Here is a 16,164-nt window from a genome sequence, read left to right as displayed (position 1 = left end):
TTTGGACTAAAGGGGAAACTGGAGCACCGGGATTCGAACCTGCGACCTTCTTGCTGTGAGGTGACAGTCTAGCCACTGTGCCACCCCTATTTAAAAATATATCTTGTTTTATTTAATGACATTTAAAAAAAAAAGATGTTTAGTCTGGAACCTGAAAAGAAAAAAAATGAATAAGAGGATAGATTGATGTCCATTATTGATTTTTTGTGACCCCACTAAGACAAAAACATCCTCCCAGCTCACACAGGATGTACAGTCTCTCCCTCCAAAACATTCTAAACTTAGCAGTCCCACAGCGGCTGTTCCTCAGCATTATTATAACCATAACTGTTACCATCACACACACATTTACACACCGACTTAAGCCATGCTGAGTTCGAAACTACACTATTGGTCATCATAGTCTCTGAGATTTATGGAAGGGGAAATTGTGGACAGTACATGGAAAGAGTTTTGCTCTTTGTTCTTGGTGCGGACCCTTCATCTTCAAATGATCTGCAGTCTCCGAATGACCCTCAGTTTACTTGACTTGTCTGAGCCTGTGAGAAAATATTCAGACCATCCTTAGAACAACTAGCCTGCGTGACAAGCCTTCACTTTGACTGTTCGGGACGGATTGCAAGTTGATCCGCCAGCATGTTTCAATTTAAGATGAAAATTGTGACAGGAAATATGGGGGATAGGAGGAAGTGGTCAGTGTATGGGAACTTGTTAATGGAACATTTTCAGTTGGGGATGAAGAGACTAATGGACATATTTCCCATGGAGAGCGCATTACCACTACTGTTTACGGTCTATAATTAACTGGCGGTCAACAGTTTTTGAGATATTTTCAGGATACTGTATCTGATTTTACATGCATAATTGATACTTTTTCCCTAATATATTTAAATTATTCAGTACATTTATTTCAGGCTGTCATTTAGTAATGTTTATAATAACAAATTTAAAAACAAAGTCTAGTGCAAGGCACCGAACCTGGATAACTTATAAATACAAACTCTTCAAAAAGTCACCATAAAACAAAAGTTTAGGTTGTTTCTGCTATTGTGACATACACTCACAGGCCACTTTATTAGGTACACCTTACTAGTACCGGCTTGGACCGCAAAACTGCCTTAATCCTTCATCATAGATTCAACAAGGTACTGGAAATATTTCTCAGAGATTTTGGTCCATAATAGCCGCGTTTCCACTATCGCGCCTAAAGCGAGCGAGCCAGGGCGAGCCAAGGCCAGTGGGGTTTCCACTGTCACTTCCGGGGCCTAATCGGGCCAAAGCGGGGCTTTCTTGGGGCCAGCGGCCGGCCTTTTTCGGCCCGCCGAATACCTTAGGCCAAGGAGGGCCAGCTGGGGCTTCGGGGCAGAGTAAAAGGAGAGGCGGGCAGTTTTCTGATCGCACATGAGTACATGCGCCAAACAAATAAAGAAATAAGGGAAAGAGAACATCTAGCCTTATAGTCTGGGGTCTTTTTGCGTATGATCACCCTTTCCCTTTTAAATGTAAGGCTGTTGCATAAAATAATAAAGTAGTTTTAATTTATAGTGACGTTCTTTGCTGCGTCCTCCTTTATGTTTCAATAACGCATAATAATCTTGATACAAGGCGGGATGGATCCATGCTTTCCTGTTGTTGATGCCAAATTCTAACCCTACCATCCTAATCTCACAGCAGAAATGAAGACTCATCAGACCAGGAACACTTTTCCAATCTTCTATTGTCCAATTTTGTTGAGCCTGTGCGAACTGTAGCCTCAGTTTTCTGTTGTTAGCTGACAGGAGTGGCACCCGGTGTGGTCTTCTGCTGCTGTAGCTCATCCGCCTCAAGGTTGGACGTGTTGTGCATTCAGAGATGCTCTTCTGCATACCTCGGTTGATATTTGTGGTTATTTGAGTTACTGGTTCATTTTTATCAGCTCAAACCAGTCTGGCCATTCTCCTCCGACCTCTGATGGCCTCTCTTTTTCAGACTATTCTTTGTAAAACCTAGAGATCGTTGCACATAACAATCTTAGTAGATCAACAGTTTCTAAAACACTAAGACCAGCCTGTCTGGGATCGAGAATCATGCCACGTTCAAAGTCATTTAAATCATCTTTCCCATTCTGATACTCGGTTTGAACTGCAGCAGATCATCTTGACCATGTCTACATGCCTAAATGCATTGAGTTGCTGCCATTGCCTTGTGATTGGTTGATTAGAAATTTGCGTTTACAAGCAGTTGGACAGGTGTCCCTACTAAAGTGGCCGGTGAGTGTATATCCACTTGAAACAATACTGAAATGAGAAAAAAAGTAGGGCGGAGCTTAATTTTGTTCTTTGGAAACTGATTGGATTGTTAAAAGACGAGCTAACAAACAAAATGAAGGAATATTTCGCAATCTGTGGGTAGCAAGAAGGTCGCTGGTTCGGGCCCTGACAGGGTCAGTTGGCATTTCTGTGTTTGCATGTCCTCGTGGGTTTCCTTCGGCTGCTCTGGTTTTCCCCACAGTCCAAAAACATGCGCTATAGGGGAATTGAATAAGCTAAATTGTTTGTAGTGTATGGATGTGAATAAGAGTGTATGGGTGTTTCCCAGTGATGGGTTGCTGCTGGAAGGGCATCCACTGCTTAAATCATATGCTGGATAAGTTAGCATGTTTTGCCACCCTACTATAACCATATAATATAAATGTAAATAAAAGGCCCAGAGTGGCTTTTCCTATCGCAGCAAATTCCATTTTTCTTTTTAATATATTATTTCAGTTTATCAGTAAGTGATGATTTTGTTTTCTTTGACTCACCAGATAAAAACGGTGCTTTATTCGCATAAGTTTTACACAATATTCCAGTTTTGCGCATATATCTTTGAATGGAAACATAGCTTTTTTCAAAAAAGTTGCAACAGTGAAGCATTTGCTACTTTGTAAAGTTGCCATTCCTTTTCACAACACTTAAAAAGATGTTTAGGGACTGAACAGTGCTGGTAACAGGTCTGGATGATCCTTTTCTTCCTTGGTCTGGAGCACACAGCTTCCATTTCTCCAAAAAATACCTGAAATAGTGATTCATCTGACCACAGTACGTTTCCACTTTGCAATGGTCCATCATAGATGCCACTGAGTCCAGAGAAGTCGACGGCGCTTCTGGACACTGTTAACATAGGGCTTCCTTTTGGCAAAGTACATTTTTAACTAGCATTTGTGGGTGTAACTATGTATTGTAGTACTTGACAAAAGTTTGGCAAAATAGTCCTGAGCCCATGTGGTGATATCGCCTATAAAGGAATGACGATTCTTGATGCAGTGCCACTTGAAGGATCAGAGTAGTTCAGCTTAGGCTTGGGCCCTTGTTCTTTGCACATTGAAATTCCTTCCGATTTGTTGAATCTTAATTATGTTATGCACTGTTGAAGGTGAAATATCCAAATATCTTTGTATCTTTCTTTGAGGATCTTTGTTTTTAAACATTCATTCATTTATTGTCGGCTTAGTCCCTTTATTAATCCGGGGTCGCCACAGCGGAATAAACGGCCAACTTATGGATGTCCTTCCAGCTGCAACCCATCTCTGGGAAACGTACATGCACTACGGACAATTTAGCCTACCCAATTCACCTGTACCGCATGTCTTTGGACAGTGGGGGAAACCGGAGCACCCGGAGGAAACCCACGCGAACGCAGGGAGAACATGCAAACTCCACACAGAAACGCCAACTGAGCAGTGGATCGACCCAGCGACCTTCTTGCTGTGAGGCGAACGTGCTACCCACTGCGCCATTGCGTCGCCCTTGTTTTTAAACATTTTAATAATTTTCTCACGTATTTATAGGCAAACCGCCGATCCTAGACCCATCTTTGCTCCTAAAGAACGAGACCTTTTTTGGATGCTGCTTTTGTATCAAATCATAATTACAATCACCTGTTGACATCATCTGTTCCAAATCACATAAATTAACCAATTTACTTGATCACTAGCCCAAAGCTGCTCCTGTCCCAACCTTTTTTGGAATGTGTTGCAGATCTGAATGACATGATGTATATTTAAAAATGAAATGATGTCGACCAGACAAAACATGACATATTTTGTGTTCATATTGTCTGCAATAAAACACAAGTCAAATAAATTTGAAGATCACTACTTTATTTTTGAAACTTTAAACTTTATTATGAATCTGTCTGCCTATTGCAAAATAAGAAAGCTGATAAAACAACTGAACTGTTGAAAAAAAAATGATTATAATCATTACATTTAAGTTATTATATCCCTTTTGGTACGCCTACATGTATGTAACATTCATAATAATCTAAGTATAGTTTGAGACATTTATGATTTATTTTTATATATACAGTTGAAGTCAGAATTATTAGCCCCCCTTTGATTTTTGTTTCTTTTTTAAATATTTCCCTAAAGATGTTTAACAGAGCAAGGAAACTTTCACAGTATGTCTGATATTTTTTTCTCCTTGAGAAAGTCTTATTTGCTTTATTTCAGCTAATAAAAGCAGTTTTAAATTTTTTAAACACCATTTTAAAAACAAAATTATTAGCCCTTTTAAGGTATATATTTTTTGATAGTCTACAGAACAAACCATCATTATACAACAACTTGCCTAATTACCCTAACCTGCCTAGTTAACCTAATTAACCTAGTTAAGCCTTTAAATTTCACTTTAAGCTGTCTTGAGAAATATCTAGTGCAGGGGTGGCAAACTCAATTCCTGGAGGGCCGAAGCGCTGCACAGTTTAGTTTCAACCCTGCTCCAACACACTTACCTGTAGGTTTCAAACAAGCCTGAAGGACTCAATTAGTTTGATCAGGTGTGTTTAATTAGGGTTGGAACTAAACTGTGCAGAGCTGCGGCCCTTTTGGAACTGAGTTTGACACCTGTGATAGTCAAATATTATTTACTGTCATCATGGCAAAGATAAAATAAATCAGTTATTAAAAATGAGTTATTAAATCTATTATGTTAAAAAATGTGCTGAAAAAACTTCTCTCAGTTAAACAGAAATTGGGAAAAAAAATAAACAGGGGGGCTAATAATTCAGAAGGGCTAATAATTCTGACTTCAACTGTGTATATTTATATGTTTTGCTTTCTTTAAATATTTGTTTTTCTTTCATGTATTGTTTTTTTCGCTTATCCCTTGTACCATTTGTGTTAGATGTATAATAAATATGTATCATTTGTATCCAGGTCACACAATATTAGCACAATTTCATGTATTCCCTCTTACTTATGTTTATTAAAAAAATCATTAAAGTTAAAAACAGTGCATGTTTACACTGCTTATAGCTAGTCTTGATATAAAACAATAGCATCTATATTTTCCATAGCGCCTTTAAATGTTACATCTTAAAGTGCTTTATATAAACAAATACAGAATCATCTCCACTCATTTGGGAAAACTCCTGCTGCTTTAATTGTCTCTCATATCACTCAGCAGTTTCTTTTCATACCAAGCAGTTATCATTTATACTTAAAAATAATAACCCTCTGGTGACTTCAGTTCTTTGATGATGAACATAAAGCTTTCAGCTGATTTTTAGAAGCTCGGGGGGATGAAAAACCGGTTAAGTGACTAAAGGAGCTTAAGAAAAAGGGAAAACAAACCCAAAAAAAACTGGTCCATAATTACACAAACAGTCTGTTGACCAAACCCAACTACGTGACCGGACACACTTTCCTAAGCTGGAGTAAATATTATTCATTATTCATCGGAGAACTAGAAACGCAATGTTTTATGTGTGCACATCCACATTCACAGCCATTGTTGGGCACACTTAATGTTCAATTAAAACACTTTATCTTCACTGGCAGCCTTTCAACTGAGCCCTGAATCTCAGCTGATCGCATAAGAAAACATTTTCACTGGTAGAAGCTAGGGCAGGCTATTACTATAACTCATGGCACAAATGAGGGGTTTTATATTTTAAATCGCATTCATTATTTGTTGGTGGACTGTAAATCAGGTGAAATAAAATCCCGCAGGGGTCACTGAAGCAAAGCTGCTTATTTGAAATATACAGCTGCTATAAAAGTGTTTAACTTATTGATCTGCAAGGCATTCGGCTGCCATGAATGAAGTTTTGAAAACACTTTGACCAAGTCATCAGATATATAATCACTGTTATGTCTTATATACACAAAAAGTGACTTCTGCTGCTTATTCTGCTCAAACTACTTATTTAAAATAAGTTAAAACAGCACAAAACGTAAGTTTTTTTTGGGGACAACTTAATATTTTTATGTTTAGTCTACTTAAATTTGTAAAAAAAATAATAATAATAATTCAACTTAAACAGTTTGTGTTGGGACAACATGAAGAAAATGTGTGGAACCCAGCATTTTCAGTGTACATTATAAAGTATCTAAACATTCATGTGCAATATTATTCAAAATTATACCCCTACATATATTTTTTATTTTTTAATATTTACTGAATTTTTTTTTAAAGTTGCTTCTTTAAAAAAAACATTTAAAGGGATAATTCACCCAAAAAAAAATTGAATTATGTCATTATTTATTCTCCCTTGTTTGAACTTTGAACTATTTACTTTTGAAGAGTTTCTTCAAGATATTTTGAAAAAAAGTAAAAACTTGTAACCTTTGACTTACATAGTATTTGCTTTTCTTGCTTTTCTTACTATGTAATAGTATATATATATATAAACTTCATTCATATATATATATATATATATATATATATATATATATATATATATATATATATATATATATATATATATATATATATATATATATATATATATGAATGAAGTTTTGAAAAGTTTAACCAAGTCATCAGGGATATAATCATTACTATTATATTTATTATTATTATTTTACTGAATTAGTTTTCATGTTGCTTCTTTTAAAAAAATAATAAATTAAAAGGGGTAGTTTACCCAAATAATGACAATTCAGAATTATTTACTTTACCTTACTTCAAACCTTTACACGTTTTTTTTTTTTTTTTTTTTTGCTTCTATTGAACACAAAAGATGGTATTTTAAAAAATAAAAAAGTAAAAACCTGTAACTTGACTTTCATAGTATTTATTTTCCTCCTATGGAAGTCAATAAATATGGCATTTGAGCTTTCATATTTTTTTTCATAATTGTACCTCTAAATGTTTTTTGTTTTTATTCCATGTTTACTGAATTGGTTTATAAAGGGATAGTTCACCCCCCAAAATATGAAAATTCAGAATCATTTACTCGCCCTTGTTTAAGACTTTACAAATTTTGATGCTTCTACTGAACACAAAAGAAGATATTTTGAAAAAAGGTCAAAACCTGTAACCATTGACTTTCAATGTATTTGTTTTTACTACTGAGGAATTCCATAAATGTGGGATTTTATTATTATATAAATTATTATTCATAATAATTCTTAAAAAAAAACATTTAAAAGGTATAGTTCACCCAAAAAATGAAATTGCAGAATCATTTACTCGCCCTTGTTTCAAGCGTTTATAAGTTTGTCGCTTCTATTGATCACAAGAGAAAATATTTTGGAAAAAAAAAAAGTCAAAAGTCAAAACCTGTAACCATTGACTTTCATAGTATTTGTTTTTCCTTCTATGGTCAATAAATATGGCATTTCAGCGTTCATATTTTTTGTATTAAAAGTACTATAAGAACAAAATAGATTTGGGGTTGGGCTTTTTTCTTTTTATATATTTTTTTATATTTAGGAAACAAAACAAGAGGAAGAAGACTATTTATAAAAGGGGTGGTGGCAAAGCGGTTGTCGTAGGGTTACAAAATCAAGTCACAATACACTTAAAGCACATTATCACATATTTTTTACAATAACATACTCAGTCCACAACTTGTTGCACTTTTTTGTATAAGTCTTGAGTTAAACGTCTGTCTATACAGTGTATTTTCTTTACAATTCCTATGAGCCCTTGTTGAAGGATGAACTTGAAACTTTTCGAGATATGACTTTTTTGGTACTTACTATAAACTTACTGTTACGGTAAACTTAATTGTCCCCATTTGGGGCGATTTGTTCTGCAGCGTAATAAGATTTACAACACATATGCAGAGTTCAGATGCAAAAACCTCTAAATGTCATCTAAAATGAGCATTTTTCTAGTCTTCTATATGTTTATATGCTGTTATTGGACTTTAAAGGCAATGCAAATAACCTATTCTTGACCATAAAAGTGAAATATCTGAAACTACACAGGAAAAAATAAGGAAATGCTTATTTAAGAAGAAGATTCATGATTGCATTTAGAGGCTTCTGCATCTGAACCCCTCATATCATACCACACGCTTAAAACAAACATGAAACAACATTAATAGTACTAAAAACAGCAACTACCTCCTGAAATACTTGAATTAAGTATTTTTCAATGCCAATTTCTGGCATTTTCCCAAGGTATAATGTATTAAATGATTAGTCAAATTCTTCTCCAGTTATCTTTTTTATTTCAGTCACTACTTCAAACCAGAAAGCCCAAATGGTTAGCCATTGAGGTTCCACATTGTCTCCAACAAGAGCTCAAACTTTGAATACCTGTATGCAAAAGTTATAAAGTACCACATCAGATTTTCCATCTAAACTCTCTCCAAGTTCTGGAGTTTGTGTTTTTTGCATATGTTCCTCCAGTCTTCCTCTGTTATTTGTGGATCTGACTCTCCCATTTTTGTTTTATATAATTTGATGAATGAATATTACTGTTTTGTATGCAGGGGTTGGCTTATTTCAACAGTAAACAAACCCTTAGAGCATGTTAACTTTGTTGCAACATGTTTAGAATCGACAAGCATCACTCCAAAAAAATAATTCTTAGTTAAGAATCTAAATACAAAAGATAAAGGATATATTTAGTGGCCCCCAGTTATTTTGGGCTCAAAGAAGCACATTTCGTCGAGGGGTATAAGTCAGCGCAACCATGGAGGGCTTAGGTTCAAAGGTCAGGACAAAGTTTCTGACAAACGGGAAGTGGTGGTGGAGCTTTGTGACCCTGTTGATGCTCAATTCCCAGTGGAAAGATTCTTTTTTCTTTATAAAACATGCTTCAACCGTCAGCTTCCCGGCTTTATCTAATACTGCATCACTGCAACCGAGATTCTAACCACAAATGTTTGTCGTTTACTGTGAGAACAGGATTAGAAGTTTAAATATAGCCTCACTCGAAGAGACAACAACAAAATGCTGTTTTCTTTGGCTTAATCATAGTGCAAGATAAAGTTTGCATACTCTCAGATCCAGTAGCATCAAGCCAGTTCTGAGAGACATTTTGCATTTAAAACTCACTGTGCCCTCAGTCACTGTTTACGGAGGATGAAGCCACGGAAATCTGTTAATAAAATGAATGACGTGAACTTTTTTTTATTATTGTTTGTCATCATTTGAAATTTCCAATGTTTTTTCTGAAAATGAAAAGAAGCTTGTGTGCTTAGACTACAAATATCAGCTGAAGTGTTGCTTTTTGTTCGGAGACATCTTTTATATGTGAACTAATGGCTTCATTTGTGTCAAACCAAGTGACAGTTTGAATGCTAGAACATTTAAGAGGTATAAAGAAAGGAAAATTACTAGCATTCAGGATCACTGTGTGTTCTTTGGTGTTTTACAGTAGAACTAAATTAGTTTGAGTATACAAAAAGCGCACAAAATAAAGGTGATATTTTGACTTTGGTTTTACAGATAAACACAAAGGCTTAACTGGTTGTTAACAGTGTTAAAATTGGTAGGTATTCATTCAGTAAATCATTATTTCACACTGTAAAAAATACATAATTAAAAGTCAAGGCATTAAGTTACTTTACCTTAATTTAGTTTAAGTTTTTTAAGTTAAACAAATTTTACCTTAATGTTTTAAGTCAGCTAAATTGATGTAAGTAAAAATGACTTAAATTTTATTGGTTCAACTTAATTTACAGGGCAGCTATGATGAAAATCATCTTTGATAAGCTTTTTGGGCAGAACTGTGTGTAGGTATAATGTGTCCACAGTCATATTGGGGTGATAGAATCACAATAAGCAAGCCTCTTTTTTTAATTCCTGACGTTAAAATAGGATCCAAAACCCTCCTATTTTGACACCCACTGCAACGTGATGTTGGAGTACGGTTTTCCACGCTCACCAAATTGAATGACAGCCGCGTATTAACATGCCTCTGTAGTAATGCGTATAATCATATCAACAAGACAGGACGTGCGCGCAATGCAACTAAAAGATCTGTGATCATCAATCACCATCAAATGTGATCAAGAATGAGTTTTTTTGGTAAAAAATGTTTTAAAACAGTGCACGTTTACGGCAATTTTACCTTCTTTACTGTATCACCACAGCCGCTTCTCAGTACTATTATAAAAGAAGATACTTCAATTCCGGTCTGTGAACATTAAATCAGGTTTAAAGAATTAACTTCACAACAAATACATCAAATAATCATTGGGAAAGTTCTTACTGTAGTATCTCTCACAAACATTATGTGAGATTTGCTTACTTCATGTTTGTCACTGTGCTTTTTATCTGACACAGCCAAGGTGGACACTGAGCCACACACTGACAGGCACGTGGGAACGGTGGGCGAGGAGAACTAGCATTAAAGGCACAGGCAACAAAAACAGCTACATTTTGTTCAGAGCAGAAAATCCAATGTTCTGAAAGGTCTAATAAATAATCTGATGGGTGTTTTGAGCTGAAACTTTACAAACACATTCTGGAGACACAAAAGACTTAACTTACATCTTAAACAAGGGGTATAGTAGGTGCCCTTTAAGTCATAGACATGTTTTTACAGTTTATAAAAATATGTTTTTTTTTTAAATGAGACATGGCCTCAAACCCCATCCCAAAACCATCGTTGTTGGATGAGAATATTGTATTAAAATGTGTGAATGAGATCATACAAATTTACATACATAGTTGAAGTCAGAATTATTAGCCCCCCTGAATTATTAGCCCCCGTTTATTTTTTTCCGTTTTCTGTTTAACAAGAGTTTTTCAACACATTTCTAATAAGTGATTTCATTTATCTTTGCCATGATGACAGCAAATAATATCTGACAATCGAAAATAAAATTAGCCTAAAAGGGGCTAATAATTTTGTCCTTAAAATGGTGTCAAAAAATTAATAACTGCTTTTATTCTACTCGAAATAAAACAAATAAGACTTTCTCCTGAAGAAAAAATATTATCAGATATACTGGGAAAATTTCTTTGCTCTTTTAAACATCATTTGGGAAATATTAAAAAAAAAAAGAAAAAATTTAAAGGGGGGCTAATAATTCTGACTTCTGTATTAAACACTATATCAAAATGGTGCGAGTTGACGTGAGATTGTGTTGTATGATTACTTGAATGATTGTGTATAAAAAAAAAAATTTCCTTGTTTCCTGGTTTGTTTGACAAGTGTGAGTGCTCCGAATCAGGCCCAGGCACGACCCAGAGGAGTGAGCATGGTTTGTTTGGGCTTTGGTGCAGTTCGTTTGTAGTGTGAGTGTAAAGCCTGAGCCCGAAAACTGAAGACGAGACGTCACTTTAAAGGGACTGATATAGATTTATTAATCATCCTTTCTTTTCAATAAATGCAAACTGTTTATTAAAGACGCAAACCCCTCACTGCACATCAGCTGCACCTTCAGCAAACCTCCTAATACCTGCAGCATGAGGACTTTTATGATATCTTATGAGCGTCAAAAGTTGTGGATGTGTTCGGCAAAATATTTGACTGTCACTGCATCCCAAACCACTAAAAATAAAATAAAACAATAGAACTAAAGCAATTTTAGCAAGAGCGCTTGTCTTCTGTTAAACTGAATAGTCGCATCATCGATGACGTAAACATACTCGGGCTCGGAAGGTAAAGATGCAGTGTGAGTGCAGGCCCTCAGGGGAGAGGAGAGGGGGGGCAACTACGTTTCAAGGCAACCTAGTGAGAGACTGCATCTGCACCAAGTCTGCATCCAGACCCCTCTCGTTTTTTTTCCTACAATGAGCACCAAACCAGGGCAAAATAATTCTTTGGAGTTCCAATATAGATGATTAATTCAAAATACCGAACTTTCAACTTTTTGGCAAAAATGTTCAAAGTGGGTGCGGCCAACTTAAAGCGACAGTTCACCCAAAAATAAAAATTCTTACATCACATCCTCTACTTGTTTTTAAACCTGTTTGAGTTTCTTTCCTTACAAAAGAAGATATGTTGAAGAATGCTGAAAACCTGTAACCTTTGACATCAATGGTGTATATTTGTCCTACCATGGTAAGCAATGACCAATTTCTAACATTCTCTAAATCATTTTCTTACATTCAACAGAAGAAAGTTAAAATAATAAAAAGGTTTGGAAACACTCGAGTGAGTAAATCGTGAGTCATTTTTTCCCTATAATTATCCACTTAAATTGCTAAACCTTAGTGCATATATATCCACACTGTATACTGTATATGAGCTCAGTTTGAGGTCACCAAAAAAAAAAACATATTGTTTGACCACTTGGTGTCGCTATAAAAGGAGAAAAAATGGCTATTACTATATGCATCTGTTTGTCCGATTGCTTTCATATTTGTTATGCTTAGTTTTAATCCTGCTTCACTACAGACATATCTTGATAATCATTTGTGTTTCTCCTACCATGGGCTAAGATGGCTCAGCAGAGGGACTAGCAGATAGTCATTTACTCACATACAGGGTACATATCTGTATTTTAAACTTCAAATGTCCATTGAGATGTGGAAGTTTAAATAAGGGAAGGCAAGCGAGAAACACAAAGAGAAAGCCAGTACAACTAGGTAAACAAATATACAGATGGTGAACATTAATTATAGTATACATGTACATTCATTTGGATTTACTGCTTTTTTAAGGAATAGTGGTTGCAAAAAAATTATATGTGAAATTACACATATGTGTATATGTGAAACAATTGTTTATGTATATGGAATGAATTTAAACAAACAAACTAGGTTGAACATTACTAAATTAATGCGTTTGTTTAGATTTAACCCATATAAATCGTTTGCAACCACTTAAAATAAATGAATAAATTCAATGTATCTTTTTTTTCAGTGTACATGTCTTCACATAAAAAACAATTTGAAATAAAACTCCACCTCAAAATCCACAAATAACTTTGGCTTAGAAATTTAATACTGTCCATGTGACATTTATTACAAAGAAGAATCGCACAAATGCACACAAGCACAATTTGTTTGATTTAAACTCAATTTATATCCTCATTAAAACGAAGAGAAGCAGTACTTGGAAACTTGTCGAACTGGTTTGGAGCTAATGTGTGGTTACTCTGCTAGGAACTTGAGGGAAACTAGCTTCCTTGACTAAAATGCCCTTGGGATGAATTCAGTAATTGCGATTATGAGTCACACAAATGCTGAAGTTATGTGGTTATTAAATCGTCGTTCTCTTTATGTGAACATGAATAACCGAGCGTATTTACCAGTGAGAAACCGATTTCTCAACACCCAGTCTCACCACTTACATGATGTTAAAATAAAGTGGTGAGCCAACATCAGAAATGAAGAACAGCGTTTCCTTTTTTACATTTAGTCTTGTGTAATTTGTACTTTTTATCATAACATTTTAACCTATTTGCTATTTTTGTTTTAGTTAAGTTTTGTTAATGTATTCATTGCAGTTAATCATTTATTATTGTTGTATTCAACCAGTGGTAGAAAGAGTGCTGAAAATCATACTTACAGTAAGTTAAAGTACCATTACTTGCCTAAAAATATAGTGCAAGTAGAGTAAAAGTGTCTGTTGTAAATATTTCTTAAAGCAAAAAAGTAGACCTTCAAGTGTAGGGAGTAGTGAGTATTACACTGTAAAAAGCTTATATGTTTACATGTAATTTGTGGATGTGTGTAAACTTAACATTCTGTAGTGTATTAAGTTATTACCCAGCACGCACACAACGCCATAAGTTAATATTAGGTTAGATTTAAGTTGGTCAGGTGAACAAAATTCAATGTCTAGAAAACGTCTAAGGACAACGTTATTTAGTTGTCCAATAATGACGCCAAATTGCAAGTGATATTTGGTTAATTTTAGGTTGTGTTAGAAAGTGACCAAAATCCAACGTCAAGCTAACATCTTAAACCAACGTCAAATTGAGGTCAAATACTGGCATTTATTCGTTAGCAAAGCCTCTTCAGCTGCTCCAGAACGCAGCAGCACGAGTGGTCTTCAATGAACCTAAAAGAGCACATGTCACTCCGCTGCTCATCTGTTTGCACTGGCTGCCAGTTGCTGCTCGCATCAAATTCAAAGCTCTGATGTTTGCCTACAAAGCGACTTCTGGCTTTGCTCCTTCTTATCTGCTCTCACTTCTGCAGATCTATGTGCCCTCCAGAAACTTGTGTTCTGTGAATGAACGTCGCCTCATGGTTCCATCCCAAAGAGGGAAGAAATCACTCTCCCGAACACTCGCGTTCAATCTGCCCAGTTGATGGAATGAACTCCCTGACTGCATCAGAACGGCAGAGTCACACGCTGTTTTCAAGAAACGACTAAATACTCAATTATTTAGTCTCCACTTCACTTCCTAATCTGCAATTGCCTCTCTGGATAAACCACTAACTGCACTCAAAAATAAATAAATAAAAAAATACTAATACTTTCCTTCTTAGACTTTAAAGACCTGAAACTTGCCTATAGCACTTATTCATTGTTGCAGGTATGCCAACCAAAATCCAACGTCTGATAGACATCATAGTGGTAATGTCCACACAACATCAAACTGTAACATCAATAGACGTTGATATTTGGTTGATTTTAGGTTGTGTTAGAAAATGACCAAAATCAAGTGTCGAGCCAACATCTTAAACCAACGTCATATTGACGTGAAATACTGACATTTATTCGTCAGGTATGCCAACCAAAGTCCAATGTCTGATCGACGTCATGGTGGTAATGTCCACACAACATCAAGCTGTAACATCATTAGACGTTGATATTAGGTTGATTTTAGTTTGGACGTTGGACATTGACGTTGGCCGGGCATCAACCTGATTTTCATTTCCAAACAAAATGCAACATCGCCACAACGTTGGGGTACAACGTCAATCTGACGTCATGTTGACGTCTTGTGTCTGCTGGGTGTTTAAGGCCATTTCGGTCATCATACAGTAAATATCTGTCAACGTCTCATCAGTGACAAGCATCTAAAGAGTCTCAGGGTCAATGTGTGCAGAGATTTTGCACATCTTTGACACTTTTAATGCTTAAAAGTAGTGGAGTAAAAATACTGAGACAGCACTAAAACTGTACTCAAGGGAGAGCAAAAGTACACATTTTTAAAACTACTCAGTAAATTACAATTTCTGGGAAAAACTACTCAACAGTACAGTAGTTTGAGTATTTGTAATTCGTTACTTTACATCACTGTGTTCATCCCTTGTGTATTGTTCAAATTGACTCCCCTTTCGTTATGTTAGTGGCTGTTATTCCTCCATTGAGTTCCATTAGAACTGCATTTCTTTTTACTGCAAAGCCATGTCACCATATAATCATGCATTATTAGTTGTTGGTGGGTTTCCCTGTTGGTAAGAGGTAAAATTTGTAGTTTTAACTGTTGATCAGCTGGCACCATTAAACCTTTAGATAAGGGCCAATAGACAACACGATGCTGAGCCGGCATCACCGATTCTTCGCCCCACCCCTGTCGCAAACCCGCTCGTGAAAAATACACACTAAGGCCCTGTTTACACTAATACATCTTAGTATTAAAATGGCATTTTAGAACAAAAATGATCCACATCCACACCGTGTTTTACCTAGCATTTCTGAACAGCCCTCCGTCCACTGAAAACGCACATCACGTGACCACACAGCCACACACACTAGCTATGTTTCCATCCACCTATTTTCAAATGCGCATAAAAAAAAACAGTTGATGGAAACGCCATGATGCGCATAAATTTTGAAAATGCGCATAAAAAACGTATGCGCCTAACTGGGTAGGATAAACTTTTTATTCGATAAGAAAAGATGCGCATAAACTGCGATGGAAACACTTTTACCGCACAAACTCTAGCATGCGCATTAAAAAAGGTCATGTGATTTTGTTAAAAGAGATCATGTGATGCTTAAAATGTGTGTGAATGGATAAAACTTCAGGCTGAGCACATTATAAAACATCTAAAATGTTGTTTTGGTCATTATAAAACGCCTTACAATTTCAGTATTAATGTTATTA

The 16,164-nt window shown here is 35.7% G+C and overlaps 1 protein-coding gene and 1 long non-coding RNA gene across 24 annotated transcripts in view; one reads left to right on the top strand and one right to left on the bottom strand.

Annotated features, from left to right (window-relative positions):
- Nucleotides 1–16,164, bottom strand: part of LOC147843266 (uncharacterized) — a 424,811-nt gene that overhangs the window by 130,869 nt on the left and 277,778 nt on the right. The gene's annotated exons all lie outside the window — the stretch shown is intronic.
- Nucleotides 1–16,164, top strand: part of ano1a (anoctamin 1, calcium activated chloride channel a) — a 370,388-nt gene that overhangs the window by 222,437 nt on the left and 131,787 nt on the right. The window lies entirely within an intron of this gene.

Source organism: Danio rerio, chromosome 7 (genome assembly GCF_052040795.2).
Source record: "Danio rerio strain M-AB ecotype USA chromosome 7, GRCz13ab, whole genome shotgun sequence".
NCBI classification, from domain to species: domain Eukaryota; kingdom Metazoa; phylum Chordata; class Actinopteri; order Cypriniformes; family Danionidae; genus Danio; species Danio rerio.
This window is presented reverse-complemented; position numbering and strand designations above follow the sequence as displayed.